We start from the raw sequence: 19,361 nt of genomic DNA, 5'->3' as shown, positions 1-19,361 counted from the left end.
TTTACGCATTGCTAAGGTCAAGTACAGATTTAGTGGTGCCCCCGGGAATGAATGAAATACGATGTATTCTTATCCACTTTGACACACAAGATCGTTAAGAGAAAACCATCCCATCCTTTTCACAACCCAGGTGGTGATATAAATCACGCGTAGTTAACACAGTTGAACAGTACAGGGAGCCAATAATTGGACTTTTTCCCCCTAATATTTCATGACAACTGAGAGGACCTGGCAGGTGTGAACAGCGTTCTCTCGGGTTGTGGAAAGGATTCCAAGCTTTCGAGAGCTAACGTCACTCATCTTCAGGGTAGAAGTGAGAATGATGATAGCTCTCGAAAGCTTGGAATCTTTACCACAACTCATCTGGCCGATAGCCCGAGAGAATCTCTTCATCGTTCGTCGCCAGGAAAGCTTCAAGAAATATTTTCTCCTTTGTCTGCTCGCACTGCTGTTATTTTTAACGTCCTACAAACAGAACATGTTAATATCCTGAATTGTTTAATTGTGATCAGAGATTTTGAACAGGGATTAAAGTGCAATATGAATGGTTATTGTCACTGCGAATATTGCAAAAAGAACTTGGGGGAAAGAAAACTATTTCCGAAGAATACAAGTCTGAATAGTGTGGAGAAAAACGTTTCTGTGCTAGGCATATCCCCATCTACCAGTTCAAGAAAAAGGAAACAAAACGAAGCCAACCATGGTTTATCGCCTGAACGAAGGTACAGAAGTAATTTGCCGTTATTGACAACCTTTTGTGGTCAACAACTGGGCGTTTTTCATCGCAATTGCTGTTTTATGAACTTTTAGATCCCTAATAAACCCCCTGTATAAATTGTTAGCATTTTTCATAGACGAAAATTTAGACAGCGCTTTTAAGGGAGTTTCTGGTTAAATTAAATTGCACTACACCAGCTACAACAGCATCAGTTGAGAGGAGTTTTTATGCTGTCAATAGAATTCATATTTGCATATGATCAACGCAAGAAGAAGCAACGTACAATTTGATCATCCATCGAGAAATAACTATCAGAAAGAATTCTACTACACAGTGATTCATAAATCCGCCACGAAAAACAAGGAGGCTCGAGTTTATGCCCAAGCAAGATGAGATGTTTTACAGGAAAATACATTAATCAGATTTCAAAATTATCATCGTATGGAATAACTTAATTTCCTTTTTGTAGTCGTGAGATCTATGGTACTACAGTGAGCTATTACGTCGTATAAGCAATGACCTTGGCGTTTACTGCGGGGATATTGTGCCCCCCTCCCCCCCTCTCTCGCTCTCTCTCTCACTCTCTCTCTTTCAGGTTGGAAAGATGGACCCTGACGTTTCACAACCGGCCTCCGACCTCCAACTCGGCCTCCAGCCTCACAGGGCCTCAGCCTCCGAACTCCATCTCGGCCTCCAACATGCTCCAACCTCACACGGCCTCAGCCTCCGAACTCCATCTCGGCCTCCAACATGCTCCAACCTCACACGGCCTCAGCCTCCGAACTCCAACTCGGCGTCTGGCCATCCATTTGCAAGGAAGCTTGCATGCTTTTCTCCCGCTCAAGGTCGCTGACCCTCACGCCAGGCATGAGAACGGTTTATAGCTATCCCAACCAGATTTGAAAGTGGATGGTGGGTTGCGGGTGGGATCAAGTTCAAAGATCCCTTCAGTTTTCCACAAAATTCAGGCATTCCAAACATGTGGAAGTTTTGGCCAAATCTGGCCAATTCGCGCGTTCGCAATGGGCGCCTCCAGGATCGCTCAACATGGTAGCAAATGTTGACCTGCTACGTCACACAGTTTTATGGCCTTTCCTGGATGCAGAGTTGAGAAGTAGCGACGTTCCAGCCGAAAACAATTGAAAATCGCATTGCGTTGCCTTGTGGCGTCTGCAGCGAAAATGGCAGGGCGTGTTGGGCTGTTGAATACGGTGCCACTATTCATGGATTATGAATCGATGTGATGACATATATATGGATGCTATTTCAAATTAAAGTATGTGGTTAATCTCGAAGTAAAACATGAGTAGATCTAGATCTGTGTCTACTGTCTATAGAGATACAATTGGGGGGAAATGTTATATTCCTAATTTGAGAGCTTTGGTTACAACAATTCTCTGTGGTTACAATTTTATTTCTCCAAAATAATACGTAATAACCATGGAGGAGTGACATTGAGTGTAGAAAGGTTGTCGCCAGTTTTATTTAAGGATATATGTGTTTAAATTAAAGATTCTTTTCGTATAGGAGTGCAAGTTTGACACAACACTCTACTTCTTGTGTGTTTGTTTGTTTGGTGTTTTAAGTCCACTTTATGCACAGTAGGCTAATTTGGATTGGGCCTACAGTTTAAAGTGGAATCCGAACCACCATGTGCCTACACCGGGTATCGAACCCGAAACGCTTTTTGTGTGTGTGTGACCTTATTGGTTGTAAACCTTTGTTAAAATACATATAACATACGCATACGCTACACTATAAGTGAAAGAAAGATTAGTTTCGAGAATGTGCTTTGAAATGGGATCATTATTCCTCAATAGTTTCATGCCATTGTTAATAGGTCGGCACCCGTGGTGGTGTGGTTCCCGGCCTGGGAATGAATGCTTGTGAGTGTCCTTTCATCAATTTCATCATATCATCATTCATTCCCATTTTCGCAAAATTGTCAAAAGTGGCACGAAAATGAAGTAAAATAAAACAAATCAATAAATCAACCATTGTTAATAGGACAATAATAAATACGATTTAAGAACAATAGTTTCATTTGAATTTTGTTTTTTATCGTCGCTTTTCTGCTACTTTTGGCTAATCGTGAAGATGAGGATGATTGATTATATGATGAAATTGATGAAAGGACACCCACAAAGAACGCCCAGGCTGGGATTTCAAACCCGTGACCCTGGCGTTGTAGCCACGGAAGTTGGCTTACGAACAGAAATGTTGAACAGTGAGTATAAGTTGCAAAATGTGTGCAAGATTGTATAACGGTGTTCTCACGTTGTTTTCACGCAATAATGTTTGATATAGTTTAAATTATCAATTGCTGATTGTGCTTTCGTAGCTGCGAAAAGAATGTAAATTAAAGCAATATAAATAAACACGTACGAATTGACGTTTATACATGAATATGCCACATTTTTTAGTTGTCTTTATGATTAACTCTGCATGATCATCGTTTAAGTTATTGTAATACCATCCTCCTTCCAATGGATTTTCAAATATCACACGGTGCATTTCTTGATATCACGCTCCCTTGAAAAGTATGTATTTCACCCAGGAAATGGCCTCGATACTTGATGCCAATTTTTCTTGCAAAAAGAAGGGACATTCACAAATAATATCTCGGAGTGGTTAAACATCGCGCTACGACGCCGGGTCCCGGGTTCGAATCCCGGCCTGGGCATGCTGTTCCTTGTGACTGTTCCTTCACCATATCATCACTCATCCCCATCTTCGCGATTAGCCAAAAGTTATAAAAATGCACAGTAAAATAAATCAAATCAATCAAATAACATCCATGCCTATACCGGACCTCGAACCCGAAACTTAAGTAGCGAGATAAAAAGTGGTCTCCACCTCAAGCTGAACACATGTTTGCAAGAGCATGCTCATTCGATTTAGCCAAAAAAACAACTTAATGTTGTGAACAGTATTTGGGTTCTTTACTTTTTTAACTGCGTTATTTTGTTGGTATTTTTAAATATACTTCAGTTGAAGCCAGTGCATAATTATCCGTTGACAGATCACTCATTCTCCGAGAATATAGTGGCGAAAAAGTTATTACTATTTAAGGCTATTGGATGCGCGTCCTAAAGGTGCGCTTGGGCTACATAATCGAACTTGCAAATACATTTTACTCCACGCATCTTTTAGTTCCGCCGCGCCATGTTGCAACTAACAGAAGACAGCAGACTTGCAGACGACAGTTGACCGCAGGTAGCGAGAGAATTTTATGTTGAGTGAAGCCGCGGTCGCTCCTTCTCAACAACCAGGTAGCAAGCGCCTCCAGGGTTCTTGCTACTCAACAATGTTGGGTTGCTGAGTGGTCCTGGAGGCGCCCAATGCTTGCTTCGTCGTTGTTCTCGTTTTCTTGATGGAGGTGGTTGGCGGGTTTGGGGGGGGGGGGATTTTCTGTATTGGTATTTATGCAAACTTTGTTAAATCAGGCGCGGATCCACGGGGAGCGCGATGACGGCGATCGCCCCTCCCAAATCAAGAGCTTAGACTAGGTTTTTCCATACATTATATTTAATTTATATTTCATTTGTATATCAGTATTATACAGTAAGCTCTCCTTTATTTAATTGGTGTAATCATTATAGATGGTTATTATGAATATTTTATAAATATTGTAATACCGATTTTCAGTTATTATTATTATTAATTATTTGTTCCCAAGCTTGTATTGAGGATATGTGCTAAGAATATACATTCTCAATCAAAATTATAAAAATAAGTAAATAGTGACCCTAATGCTTTATGCATATTTATTAGGGGTGTGCGGGACAGAATTTTTTTGGTCGGGACGGGAAATTTTTTTAATCCCGACATTCGGAACGGGAAAAATTCGCCATTTCCCGACGAAATCGGGAAATTTTCGGGACAGGAAATATTCGAAATTTCCCGAAACTCTTAAAATCTCGAATTCTACACGTCATTTTCAACTTAAGTGATTGTTTTTGCATTTCTGGAATAAAAACAAACAATTTCCGATAAGTTTCAGACACTTGATATGCAGAAAACGTCGAGAATTAACAACTTTATAAAATGACCATTCGGTATTTCCCGACTGCTCGGGATCCCGAAAAGTCGGGAAGTCATTTCTCGAAGTCGGTATCCGCACACCCGTAATATTTATACATTTTTACATCAACAGGGGCGACATGTTTCTATAGGAGAGGTCATTGTTTCTTCATTTCCCCATTTCTATTCACATCTTTATGTAATTACTAATTAGGTAGATCACGGCAATGGAGATATATAATAATGATTGAGGAAAATAATTAGCATCCTTTACTTATCCCGGATTCGGAGCCTGTACCCTTGTTTTCAGCTGTGCGCGTTAATCCCTGTAGACCAGGGTAGTTTTTACATACTGTTTATGTAAAAGCTATTGGTTAGAATGGACTTCCGCGGGAAAATCGCCCCTCCCAAGTGCAATTCTTGGATGAGCCCAGCATCCACTTCATTCGATATTTGAACCCAGAATTTCAGATTGCAAAAATTGATTGTATGGTGTCATAAAGCTCGTCATACTTTGCTACAGCACGCAAATATCCATTCCTCACATGGGATTCAAACCCATAACTAGTAATATCGCAAGACACTAGTTTGCTCGCGAAAAGTGCCTCTTTGTAATATGACTATAACACGTCTAGAAAAATACGTGAATGCAAAAGTAATGAAGACACTTTCAAATACTGTGTTCTCATCAGGGGTTCCCACAGGGGGGTTACATGACGCGACTGCGTCATGGGAATTATTGGGGGCGGGGACAAAATTTTATACCAGTTCTATATTAAAAACACTAAGTTGCTGACCAAGGCAGTTTATTAAGATATAAAAACATTTAACAGGTAACCTTTCAACCCTGTATCAGGGTCTTCCTCAGACGAAGAACTAAACTAAAATGATGAAATATACTACACACAGAAAGATAACATACACATATCTTCCTAGATAAGGACTGTCAACTTGATTTGTTGTTGTGTGGCTAGTGACCCTGCTATGTGTATGTTATCTTTCTGTGTGTAGTATATTTCATCATTTTAGTTTAGTTCCTCGTCTGAGGAAGACCCTGATACAGGGTTGAAACGTTACCTGTTAAGTGTTTTTATATGTTAATAAACTGCCTTGGTCAGCAACTTAGTGTTTTTAATATGGAAGCAAGGCTTAATTATATTACAGTTCTATATATCTTCACACAAAAATGGAGCCAAGGGCAAGGGGGCCACAGAGGAGCAATTACCCCCATCGATTTCAAATTTTATGCAACTAAAAATACATTTGTAATTTTTTTTTTTTTTGCTCGCAATGTCTGTTTTTATCATTTTCGTCAAGTTCAGAGCTGTAGCTAGGGGGCGGCGGGAGTCGGCATGGGCGCCGGATGATCTAAATGAAAAAAAAGTTGTAAGAGAGATAATGCCATGGCGTCCAGTGAAATTATTTGCGTCCTATTAAATCAATATTGTTTTCAATTGCAAAAATTGGATCTAAAAATTTTCTTGCTCGCATTCTCCTTGTTTTCTATGATGTAATGTATTTAAATAATATGTGTCGTATATTTGTATTGAATAAGTAGAGGCACATATTTTTGGTAAATAAAAAAGCAAAATATCGGTATAAAAACTGAGTCAATTTCGGGTTCAAAAGCGGTAAATAAAATAAAATATCGGTGTTATAGCGGTGAAAAATTGGATCAAAAGTGGCATATAAAAATACATTTTGGTTTTAAAATTGTGAATATAATCCTAAATTTGATTTAAAAACTACATTTATTCCACAGAATTAACATTTCACTTCTAATAGCCCATTTATGTAGTTATCCGAGTATTAAGTTTATTTCTGTGTAAATGAGTAAATTTTTGTTTCTCCAATATTAACAGCAGAATTAATCAATTTTCCGGGAATTGCATAACTCTCAGGATAATTCAGACCTCAGAAGGTGCCGTGTCGGTGAATAAACCCCAAATTTCGTGTTTAAGAGTTAATTTCGCTTTTTGCAGTTCATTTCGCATTATTTCGTGACAAAACATGGTCACAAAATCATCTCACACCTTTCAAAAACATGAAAAACTAACACTACAATGTGTTTTTTCAAATTTCGTTTTTTCGTCAAAAACGAAATATGCATGCCCCTATGAATAAGCTTTGAATACGTACACAATTTAGTGTTAGCTTGTTGCATATGTGTTTTCTTATTTTATGTCGCTCCATGTTGCATAGCATATGTGTAAAACAAATATTGTACATGAAATGACTACGCAAAAATGTCACGCTTCGCCATTGTACTGAAGGACACAATTGATCTTCCTTCTCCCTAGTAATTTACAATGCATTATAGAAAATAACCATATTGCGGGCGGAGCGAGCAAGAAAATTTTCATGAAAAGTATATTTTGTAATTTCCAATCTAATGTAATAGCAGCACGTTCAGCATCAAATTCCCCATGTATTTGTTTCTTCAAGATATTTATCACAATCAAATGAGCCCAAAAAAAACAAAAGAAGTCCGATTCCGCGCGATTCACACCGCACTGACAACACTTGCAAAAGGCAACATTGTTTCCCTTCAAGATGGCTTACGTGTTATGGTTGTTTTGACCGATGTACGTATTATTTTGTTATATTTTGAATGTTACGTATTATCATAGATTGTTTGTAATTTTTTGGTACTTGTCTGACATATTTTATCACAGTACCTGCATGGTGATGTGAATTGTACTATCTGTTTGACTTCAGAAAACCAAACCAAGCAGCTTCGTAGGGTGTTCACCTCACCTCTCTTTGCTCCTGTATGTCGAGAGGAGATAATTTTTTCTTTTATACGCGCATGTGTGTGTATGAGTGAAATTCTTTTATTATCTAAGAACTATGTGAAAATCAGCGTGACACATGCCTCTTTTTTTATGACTGTCATATCAAATTATTCAAGTGAATTGTAATTTCTAGAATAAATCTCATTGAAGTTACTGGTTTGACAGATAAGCAAATATCATAATGAAAATGATTTGATGTGGTTATCATTTAATAATTATGGATAAAAATGGAAGTTGACAGTTCAGTTTATTATTTTTTTGTGCTGTACCTTTAACAGTGTGCTACAACATTCTATCAGTTGTCAATCACTATTAATTACACAACTGAACTGAATATTTTTCAAGATGCTTTCAGTTATTTCTGGTAAAAGCAAATTCAATTCATAGCATAATGAAATCGCAATAAAACAAAAGGAATTTGGGCCAACATGGCACCTATAGAAGGATTCCAACACTGTTGAAAAGGTCTTGAAGAACTCTTTCACACAAGATATTACATGCCTATGCCAAGATAAAAAACAATTGATGGTGGTGTAATCAAAAATTTTGGTAGTCATTTTCTTTCAAAAACTGTTTTTTTAAATTATTTTCAAAAAAATATTTCGGTAAAAATTTACTATCCTTCGGACACCTCTAATTTTTTCGTTTTGTCAATTTTTGACATTTGTACTTACGTATCTGCTTCGCGGAACATTCCTGAAGGTGTATCAACGTTGTTTTGATGAAAGTAAGAGCAATTTTTCACATTACCAGTACGTCTTTCTGGTAGGCCTTTTCGCTTGCCTGAGACACAATATGGCGAGTACACCTTCCTACATAGTCGCGTGTCGTGCTTGTCTTTTGTAAAATATTCGACACTCGTACTTACGTATCTCCTTCGCGGAACATTCCTAAAGGTGTATTGACGTTGTTTTGATGAAAGTAAGAGCAATTTTTCACATTACCAGTACTTCTTTCTCCTAGCCTTTCCGCTTGCCTCACACTCAATATGTCGCGTACACCTTCCTACATAATGACGCGTTGAGCTTGTCTTTCCTCGATTTTCAATTGTTATGCATTGTTTCAACCTTCGGAACCCAAGAAATGCCCGTGAACAAAGTTCATCAGATCTATTTCTTTCACATTTTTTTTTCGCGATCTTTTACGAAGAAAACTGTAATCTTTCGTGGCGCTATCCGTGAATCGTTTTTGGGGCTATCCGTCCTGGAATAAGTGGGAAACATCTAGAAATTGCAAAATAAGCGAAAATAAGGCATTAGTGTTCGGAATGGAAACTGTCGATTTTCGCGAATTTTTTTTGTTTTACAACCAAATATATATATTCCTGATACTACCACAACACCAAATTTTAACTATGTTTCCTAACCTAACTGAACTAACCTAACCACGTGCCAATGGTTCGTGGGGCTAGCACCAATGGTTCATGGGGCTAGCGTCAATGGTTTGTGGGGCTAGCACCAATTGTTCGTGGGGCTAGCGTCAATGGTTCGCAATTATTTCCAATTTCTAGATCCTGATACTAACACGACACCAAATTTTAACTATGTTTCCTAACCTAACCACGTGCCAATGGTTCATGGTGCTAGCACCAATGGTTCATGGGGCTAGCGCCAGTGGTTCGTGGGGCTAGCGCCAGTGGTTCGTGGGGCTAGCACCAATGGTTCGAGAGGCTAGCGCCAATGGTTCGTGGGGCTAGCATCAATGGTTCGCAATTATTTCCAATTTCTAGATCCTGATACTAACATGACACCAAATTTTAACGTATGTTTGCCTAACCTAACCGAACTAACCTAACCACGTGCCAATGGTTCGTGGGGCTAGCGACACACCATCCTTCTAACTCTCGTTGCAAACGTAGACAGTTCGAAACACTGGATACCCAATGAACATGAACAAAACACAATCACGACGAGTGATGCATGAAGAAGAAGAAGACGACGCGTGATGGTGTACGAAGGTGTACGCACCAAACGCTATTCTACGTCGGAGAATTAATTTTCAACGAACAACATGAATTTCAGCTATGAAACATTCCCACATCACACAAAACACCTTCCCGATGTTCGACAGTGCTACAGGAACTTATTACAGTAAGTAGTTTCTTCTGTAAAAATAAATAAATGTGTCCGAAGGATAGTAAACTAGTACCAGGGTGGGTTAGGTAATGCATGATAACATATAGCTATTGATAGGTAAATTACTTTAATTCAAAAGTAAACATACACATAAATGATATTTAAATATAAACACAATATTGTTTGAATTACCATACATGAAGCAGATATTTACATTCCCAGTTCTTAGAAATACAAGATCATTCAAACGTCCAGTTCCATAGATAATTGCATTATTATTGCAGATAGTGAAAAATGCAAAGGGGAAAGTTGTTGAAAATATGTGGGTTTGAATGTTAATGGTTGAATTTTCGACATTGAGTTACACAGTTTAAAGTGAGATCTGAACCACTATATGCCACCATGCTGTGATTAGTGAAATTATGAATTGGTAAATTAGATTTTGGTACTTTTTGACAGAGGCATACCTTACTTGAAACTACTGTATCTCATTACCTGAAGCGCAAGTCAACTCCTTCCCCCACCCCTTTCATAAGGTCTTTGTTACTAGGGTGAAAATATTTAAGCTAGTCAGTGGTGGGTCTCACTGCAGAACATGAGCTGCTTTTTCCCTCTAAATAGACTAACAAAATTTATACCCCCTGAAAGTACATACCTTCTACTTCCATTTTGCGGTGTTACTTTTCCGATTACTATTATATTATTGCATGTAAAAAATGTTTTTCCTGCTGCTAGAAGCAATGCATTTCTCCATTCGTTCACGTCCATATTGTTTACGCACAGTTGCTGTCATTTGTTTCGGGGTCTTCCTGTCTGCACATTAGTTTTGCTACCATGTGTTCCGACGTCAGACGAGGAATGCCTACGAGGTTAGGTTAGGTTCCATTAGCATAAATACAGGGTGGGCCAAAAGTCAGGTGACAGCATTGTCATAGGAAAGGCTGGTGTGTTGGAGGTCCACTTTGGCCACGTGTGATGTTTGAGGGGTGGGGCCAACCCAAGGACACATGTGACCACCCCGGGCGCCATCTTGGGATCCGCCATCTTGAATGCAACTAAGGTTTCTTAAATGGAAACATAGGCATGTGACATATGATTTCCAATTGTTTTTTCGTCAGGAGTTCAATGCCGCAAACAGTTTTGTCCTATCATGAACCTTGTCCTAATTATGGCCTGTCTTTCCTTCTTTGTGTCTCCTCACAACACATGCTCGAAATGACCACCCTCGTGCACAATGGTTTGTGCCACACGCCTCTTCCAGTCCTCATGCACAGCCAGCAATGTCTCTGGACGCACAGCAGCACAGGCATTCACAATCCTCTGCACCAGATTCTGTAAATTCTAGATTTTCACGGCGTAAATCATGGCCTTGTGGCGGCCCCACAGGTAGAAGTTGAGAGGCGTGAGGTCCAGTGACCGTGGGGGCCATTCTACCGGTCCCCGATGCCCGACCCACTTCCCAGGGAACTGCTGGTCCAGGTAGTCCCGTACACAATGTCCGTAGTGGGGATGAGCTCCATCCTGCTGGAAGAACGTTGGGTATGAACCGTCCTCCGACAAAAGCGACTGAAAAATCTCCTCATCCAATAGTCGTAGGTAGTGGTCGGCGTTCAGCGTGCCGAAGATGAAAAATGGGCCAATGTTCATCGTGCCAAAAATACCACACCATACCATAACCTTCTCGGAACCAACGATCCGCGATGCATCAATCCAGTGTGGGTTGTTGTCACTCCAGTAACATTGGTTTTGTTTGTTCTCTTGTCCGTTTACGTAAAAAAGTGCCTCATCGGACAACAACACCTGCAAGGGGAGATCCGGGTTGGTCTCCAGTTCCTCCGTCGCCCATTCGGCAAACTGTACCCGACGATCAGGATCGCCCTCTGTCAGATGCTGGTGCATCTGAATTTTGTATGGGTGCCACTTGTTAACGGCAAGTATCCTCCGTATGGACGTTCGGCTAACTTCAGATTCAAGGGCGATACGTCTGGTGCTACGTTGGGGGCTTTTGGAGAAGGATGCGAGGGCAACGACAGTGGTTGCCTCATCTGTTGAAGTTTTCGGCCGACCACTGCGTGCTTTATCGGCCACAGATCCCATCTTTCGGAATATGCTGATGAGTTTGGCCACACCATTGTGGGAAATGGGCTCCCTATCGCGGTGTAATGCATTAAACTCTGCAGCCACCACACGCGAGCTCCGATTTCCACACATGAGGATGATCCCCACACGTTCTTCGGTCGTCAGCACTATCATTCAGTCGGTGATACCTGCATAGATAAAACAGGCCATAATTAGGAAAAGGATCACGATAGGACAAAACTGTTTGCGGCATTGAACTCCTGACGAAAAAACAATTGGAAATGATATGCCACATGCCTATGGTTCCATTTAAGAAACCTAAGTTGCGTTCAAGATGGCGGATTCCAAGATGGCGTCCAGGGTGGTCACATGTGTCCTTGGGTTTGCCCCTCCCCCCAAACATCATATGTATCCAAAGTGGACCTCCAACACACCAGTCTTTCCTATGACAATGCTGTCACCTGACTTTTGGCCCACCCTGTACAATGAAAAATTATTCTTTGGGCTAAGAGAACTAATCCAAGCTAGCCTATAATAAAAATGCTCTTTCCCGTGATGTCAGAACACAAAGTTGCGATAAGTGAGAGCCTTCGTCTCGCTGAATTCGAGTTGATTTGTCGCTCTGAATTCCACCCACACATGCACAGTTTCTTTCATTATTTCAGACGAGGAATGCTTACAAGGTTAGGTTGGGTTCCAATAACATAAATACAATGAAAAATGTTTTTCCTGCTACTAAAAGCAATGCATTTCTCTATTCGTTCACGTCCATATTGTTTACGCACAGTTACTTTCATTATTTCGACGAGGAATGCCTACAAGGTTAGGTTAGACCTGTTAGGTTAGGTTTCATATTAGCATAAATACAATAGCAAATTATTATTCAGGCTAAGAGAACTAAACCTAGCTACCTAACAACGTAGGCATTTTTTGCTTTCACTAGATTTGTGTAGGAATGTGCGCCATCGTGTCACTTTTTCCTTCCAAGAGTGCCCAACCTGGATATGTATGTCTCGTTTTTTTTCAAAGAAATAAAAATGTCCACACCTTCAAATTTACTTTTTGGGTCATTCCATGTCAAATCAACCAAATTTTAGAAAAATTTCATTTTTAGTACATACGTTTGTACATGTTTCTAGATATCAAAACCAATGTTCAAAAAAATTATTGTCTTTAGTTCTCCTGGGGTAGCCAATTTTTCCAACATGGTGCATGGCTTTTTTTGCTCATGTAGCAGTATACAGAAACCTTAATATCTCAAAAACCATTAAAGCTAGAGACCTGAAACAAAATTCATTTTGTAGCTAATGAAGTATACTTCCTATGATATTCAGGTATGTTTTGCCTGAAATTGCATCATAAGTACGAAAATTATGGTGGAAAATGGGGTAACAATAGTTAAAAAATTACATTTTTAAGCCCGATTTTTTTAATGAAGGAGTTTAGTCTAAGGCTCAATTTTTTTTCATGTGTAGACCTGCCTGCAGGGTGTCTGTAAATAAAATATCAGTGCTTAGAAATGCACCCCTTTTTTACAGCATGGGCTCAAACATGGCCGTTCATTGAATTTTAACAGTTTTTGGGGTTAAATATCTCAGATAGGTCCCCTTTAAAAATTCTGAAATTTGGCACATAGGAAGCCCATCATGAACTTAACTCTCAGTAAAAATCTCAACTTTTAGATTCAACTCGTTTTGATCAATATGATAGATAGATAGATTTATTTCCTGTAAGAACCATACATGTAACACTAATTACAAGATTGGTATAGGAAACGTCATGTAACATTACAATGTATTATGTACGTATTATACATTACTAATACAAAATGTAGATAACAATTGATAATTAATCAAATTTGATTTGAAAACCAATGATATATAAGCATACTTCTAAGTTGATTTTTAAATATGTTCAGTCTACAGTCTTTCAATTTCTTAGGCAAATGGTTGTACAATTTATATCCATGAAGGTAAACTCTCTTATTAAAATTATTAATCCAGTCCATCGCAATAACTGATGCAAACTACGAGGAGGCGTGGAATCTACTAGTTTTGCGGTACCAAAACAAGAGAGAGATTGTGAACAGCACGATTAAACGCTTGGTGAATCAATCTTGTGTGCCATCAAGCTCGGCCACAGGATTACGCAAGCTCATTGACGTCACTTCTGAGTGTGTGCTGAAGGTTTTGGACATTCCTGTAGAGGTTTGGGATGCAATATTAGTCTTTCACACCACCGAGAAGTTGGATGCAGAATCTAGGCAACAGTGGGAACTTGAAGAATGCAGAAGTGCTAAGTTCGAGGACCTGACTACGTTCCTGGATGTGCGTGCCAGAGCTCTTGCAGCGTGTACGGTGACCTCCAACCTCCCAATGTCCAGCAAACCCCCACTTTGGGCCACTTATCGTCAAGTAAAGAAGAATGTAAATTCGTATATCACAGGTGCTGAAAGTGTGTGCGTTAAATGCCGCCGACACCACAGGTTGCATACTTGTCAGAAGTATCAACAAATGTCTGTGAAAAATTGGTACTATTTCATGAAAACCAATGATCTGTGCTACAACTGTTTGAAATCGAATTGTAACGTCGGAAAGTGTACTTCGCGCACGTGTATGGTGTGCTTTAGAAAGCACCACACATCCCTTCACTTCTCTCCTAGTGAAAATCCCAGTTCTACGCAGCAAGTAACGTCCCACATCGCCAACAAGAAGAAAGCCATTCCGTTGCAGGAAGTTCTCTTGTCTACAGCCACCGTGCGCGTTAGGGATAGACACAACAACGTTCGGCATTTTCGTGCACACTTAGATACGGGCTCTGAGTGTACATTTGTCACTGAAGACTGTAGTCAGCAATTAGGCCTTCGAAAGAAACACGTCAGTGTTGCCATATCCGGTATTTCAGCAACCGGTATCGGTACTTCTCGTTCCATGGTAGACCTACAGTTTAGGTCAAAAGCGGGCAACGAAACGTACACCACCAAAGCCATCGTTGTTGAAGACGATTACAAATAATTTGCCCAAGCAGCAATTCACTTTTGATCAACAGTGGACACACCTACATAACCTTGATCTTGCCGACCCGTCCTTCAACAAACCAGGAAAAATAGACATTTTATTTGGTGCGGATATTGTTCCCTTACTTTTAAGACCTGAGAAAGTCGCAGGTCCAGTAGGTACACCAACGGCCATAAGTACTTCACTTGGGTGGATTCTTATGGGCAGAATTAACGTTCCGCACAATAAACGCGCAGTGTCATCACATCATGCGTCATGTAGTGATCTGGACGCTACCCTATAGCGCTTCTGGGAAATAGAGACTGTGCCATCGGTAAAACTGTACAACGAAGAAGAAAACTTTTGTGAACAGCATTTTCGAAACACACACGAACGTGACATCAACGGTCGTTATGTTGTGAGATTGCCCTTCTGAGAACAAAGCGGTGTTCTGGTAGCTTCACGTCCCCTAGCGGTGCAGCGTCTCAAACAAGTGGAGAAACAACTCGTCAAGAATCCACAACGTCAACAAAAGTTTGCTGAGTGTATGCAGGAATACCTAGACTTGGGTCACATGATCGTCATTCCGAATTCAGAATTACCTGTTTCCCAAGAAAGCAGTTGCTACCTTCCACACCATAGTGTCATCAAAAAGGACAGTTCCACAACGGCTTTACGGATCATGTAAGACGCCAGTGCGAAGACGACGACAGGAGTTTCCCTCAACGATAAGTTGCTTGTAGGACCTAAGATACAAGACGACATAATGCCTTTGTTGCTACGTTTTCGTACGTATCAAATAGCCCTTACTTCAGACGTTGTCAGAATGTTTCGACAGATGAAAATACACCCAGATGATGCAGAATATCATCGCATTGTGTGGAGAAAGTCACCGAAAGAAGAGATACGAGACTTCAGATTAGAGAGACTGACGTTTGGTACGGCTAGTGCTCCTTTCTTAGCCACCAGGTGTTTACAACAGCTGGCCCGCGATGAAGAGGCAGACTTCCCTGAAGCAGCGGCGATTACATTGAGAGACTTTTTTGTAGACAATCTAGTGACTGGCAGTGATACAGTAACACAAGCTATCACGTTACAAAAACAAATAAGTGAACTTCTACGAAGAGGTGGTTTCGAATTGCGGAAATGGTGCTCGAACAATTCAGAAGTATTGAATGAAATCCCTGTACATTTGCGAGAAACGGACTTTCCCTTGGATGTGAGCATAAATTAACATATAAAGGCACTCGGGATCGAATGGCATCCAGCAAGTGACGAATTCGCAGTATCAGTGACGCAACCTGCAACTCATGAGCAATTGACCAAGCGCATATTGCTATCAGACATCGCGAAAATATTTGACCCCCTAGGGTGGATATCTCCAGTAACTGTCAAAGCAAAGATCTTCATGCAAACACTTTGGCAAGTTAAACTTGACTGGGACTATCTACTTCCACCAGAACTAGAAATTGCATGGCGAGTTTTCGGGCGGAGTTGCATAAGTTGCAGGATATTAAGGTGCCTAGGCGCATCGTGTCTTCAAAAACCCTAACGTGCGAATGTGACAGTTCCGAGCGGGCCTATGCGGCCACTGCCTATTTACGTTGTACATACAGCGACGGCAGTGTTGAAGTGCATCTCTTAGCAAGCAAAACGAGAGTCGCCCCTCTGAAGAAAGTGACTCTCCCCAGACTCGAACTCTGTTCAGCCGGGTTACTCATACGTTTGCTGCAGACAATAAAGGAAGCTCTTCATTTGAACATTACAGAGATGCGTGCATTTACTGACTCTACAATAGTTTTGTGTTGGATAAACTCTTCTCCTTCTAATTGGCGTACATTTATTGCCAACAGAGTTGCTAAAATACACGACGTTCTCCCTGCAGAGAATTGGTTCCACGTGTGCAGTGAAGAGAATCGAGCTGATTTGGCGACAAGAAAAATTTCTCCCTCAACCCTGCTCGAACGTGATATTTGGTTCTTCGGCCCACAGTGGTTACGTAATCAGTCCTTCAATCCTACAGGCATGGTCAACGCAGCAGCAACAGCTGAGGTTGAGACAGAGAGAAAAAAGGGTCTTCTCGTATTACAGTCTTCGGTCGAGGTGGAGGAGTTATTAGTAAACAAGTATTCAAACTTATCAAAGCTCCAAGGAGCTTCAGATTTATGCATAACACCAAGGGAAGTGCTAATGAACGTCAGTTTGGACCCCTCTCAGCACGCAAACTTAATCACACGTTGCTTGTGTTAGTGAAACAAGCACAAATTACAGCATTCCCTACAGAAATGAAGCATTTGAAAGAAGGGAATCCTTTGCCTTCGAACAACCCATTACTCAATTTGACTCCTTTCCTGGACCAGGAGGGAATTCTGAGAGTAGGTGGACGTTTACACAATGCACAAATGACAATTGACAAGAAACATCCCATTCTGTTACCTCGTGAACATAAACTTACAGAGCTCATCGTGAAACATGAACATTTGAAACATTTACATGCGGGACCACAATTGCTTCTTGCTGTCCTACAGCAACGTTTTTGGATTATACGAGGGAGGGACTTAATACGAAAAATTGTGTTTAAGTGCAAAGAATCTTTTAAGGAAAAACAGTTGACGGCAACTCAACTCATGGGTAGTTTGCCAGCCCCTCGCGTCAATCCAGGCCGAGTATTTGCAAATACAGGTGTAGATTACTGCGGCCCATTTTCAATAAAGAGTTGCCAACTCAGGTCTTCAAAAATCACCAAAGGATACGTCGCTCTTTTCGTGTGTCTTGCAACCAAAGCAATTCACTTGGAAGCGGTAAATGATGCATCAACGCCTACATTCATTGCTGCATTACGTAGGTTTGTGGCCAGACGTGGCAAACCTAACCAAATCTTCAGCGATTGCGGAACGAACTTCATAGGGGCAAACAGAGAATTGAAAAAGCTACTTCAATTCATGCGACAAAATGAGCACGTCCATTCGGTGTCAGATGTTACGGCCTCTCAAGGCATACAATGGAAATTCAATCCACCGGGAGCAGCACACTGGAGTGGAGTATGGGAAATTTCAGTGAAGGCAGTGAAATATCACTTGAAAAGAGTTACGGGCTCAACATTACTCACTTATGAGCAGTTCATCACGTTATTGACACAAATAGAGTCGTGTCTTAACTCGAGGCCATTAACGGAGTTAAGTAGTGATCCAGATGACCTAACGGCACTCACACCAGGACACTTCTTAACCGGTGATTCGTTACTGGCTGAGTGGCCTCCCCGATGGTGCAGTGGTAGCGTCGTCGCCTTGTAATCAAGGGGTCCCGGGTTCGATACCCGGTGGAGGCACAAGTGGTTCGGATCCCACTTTAAACTGTAGGTCCAGTCCCGATTAGCCTTACTGTGCATAAAGTGGACTTAAAATACCAAATCAAATCAATCGTTACTGGCTGTACCACAACCAGACTTTATGTCATCCACGTCGAATTGTTTGTCTAAGTGGCATTTGATCCCAAAAATGACGCAACATTTTTGGAAACGGTGGGCAACAGAGTACTTGTCCAGACTCCAGCAGCGGCCCAAATGGATGGAGAAGAAGGAAAATCTACAGATAGGAGATCTGGTGTTGTTGAAAAAACCTACCCCTCCACAGCAATGGAAGCTAGGAAGAGTAGTGAAAGTTCATCCAGGACCAGACAAGTTAGTACGATCAGTGACAGTGTGAACAGCTGATGGACAATACAGACGTCCAATTGTGAAACTTGCTTCTCTCCCCTATTCTAAGGAGACATAAGTGTACTACATTGAAATTATTGATTGTGGTTGAAATTAATATTTCAACGGGGGGGGGGGGGGGTGTTCGGTGAACAATGTATATAATTAGTGTTTTTATCTTGTTTTCCATTTTTGTATATAATGTGTATGTGTGAGTTATTCATGTGTGAAGTGTGTGGGAGTAAGAAACTGCGGAACCTCCCGCATACTTGATTACGGGAACTTACACCCACAAGTAAATTTGGGAAGGTCCCGAGAGTTGAGCCAGGCGCTTAGCTTGGGCATTGCCACGAGAAAAGAACAGTCGTCATCAGAGAGTTGTTGTTGTGAGAGGAACCGTGTCACACGCGCGCGGTTACAAGTGCGCTGTAGACAGTCTACAGCCGAATAGACAGTCCTTTGTGTATATTGTTTAGTTATTGTATAGTCCTTCGTATATGTGTATTATAGACATTAAATGTATGTATATATCGTCTTAGTGCGTCTGTTACTTACCCAGACACCATGCGGGAACCGACGCAGCATTTAGGATAATTTGGGCCAGGCTGGAGTTCAGCCAGTTAGCCAATGTAGTGCGGGGCTTTCTGGAAACTGACACTCAACACTGATGATTCTGACTTTTTCAACATCCGTTTTTTGCTCATTTACATTTTTCTTCTTATAATTTCAATTATATGATTGTACTGGCCATGCAAAGGATTGTCACACTTGCTTTCCTTTTCTTCAGTTTTAATACTTAGTGAAAAGCAACTTTCCAGTTTCCTTTGCACTCCCTGTAGGATGTGAATAGTTTTTCGAGCAAGATCATTTTATTGTTTTTCTGCAATCAGCCTCCTCAGTTTTGAAACAGGAGATGCATAAAAAACAGAACAGACTTCATGCATTTCCTTTAGTTTTCCTTGGCTTGGCACAAAGACATGA

The 19,361-nt window shown here is 40.8% G+C and overlaps 1 protein-coding gene across 2 annotated transcripts in view; it reads left to right on the top strand.

Moving 5' to 3' along the window:
- The first annotated feature begins 7,245 nt into the window (after positions 1 to 7,245).
- Positions 7,246 to 19,361, top strand: part of LOC146000351 (uncharacterized) — a 154,599-nt gene continuing 142,483 nt past the window's right edge. For both annotated transcript variants that reach the window (XR_014443494.1, XM_083137893.1), the window contains exon 1: positions 7,246 to 7,326. The gene's annotated coding sequence lies outside the window, so the exon portion shown is untranslated. The remainder of the gene's footprint in view (positions 7,327 to 19,361) is intronic.

Source organism: Lepisma saccharinum, chromosome 16 (assembly GCF_977018435.1).
Source record: "Lepisma saccharinum chromosome 16, izLepSacc3.1, whole genome shotgun sequence".
NCBI lineage: Eukaryota > Metazoa > Arthropoda > Insecta > Zygentoma > Lepismatidae > Lepisma > Lepisma saccharinum.
This window is presented reverse-complemented; position numbering and strand designations above follow the sequence as displayed.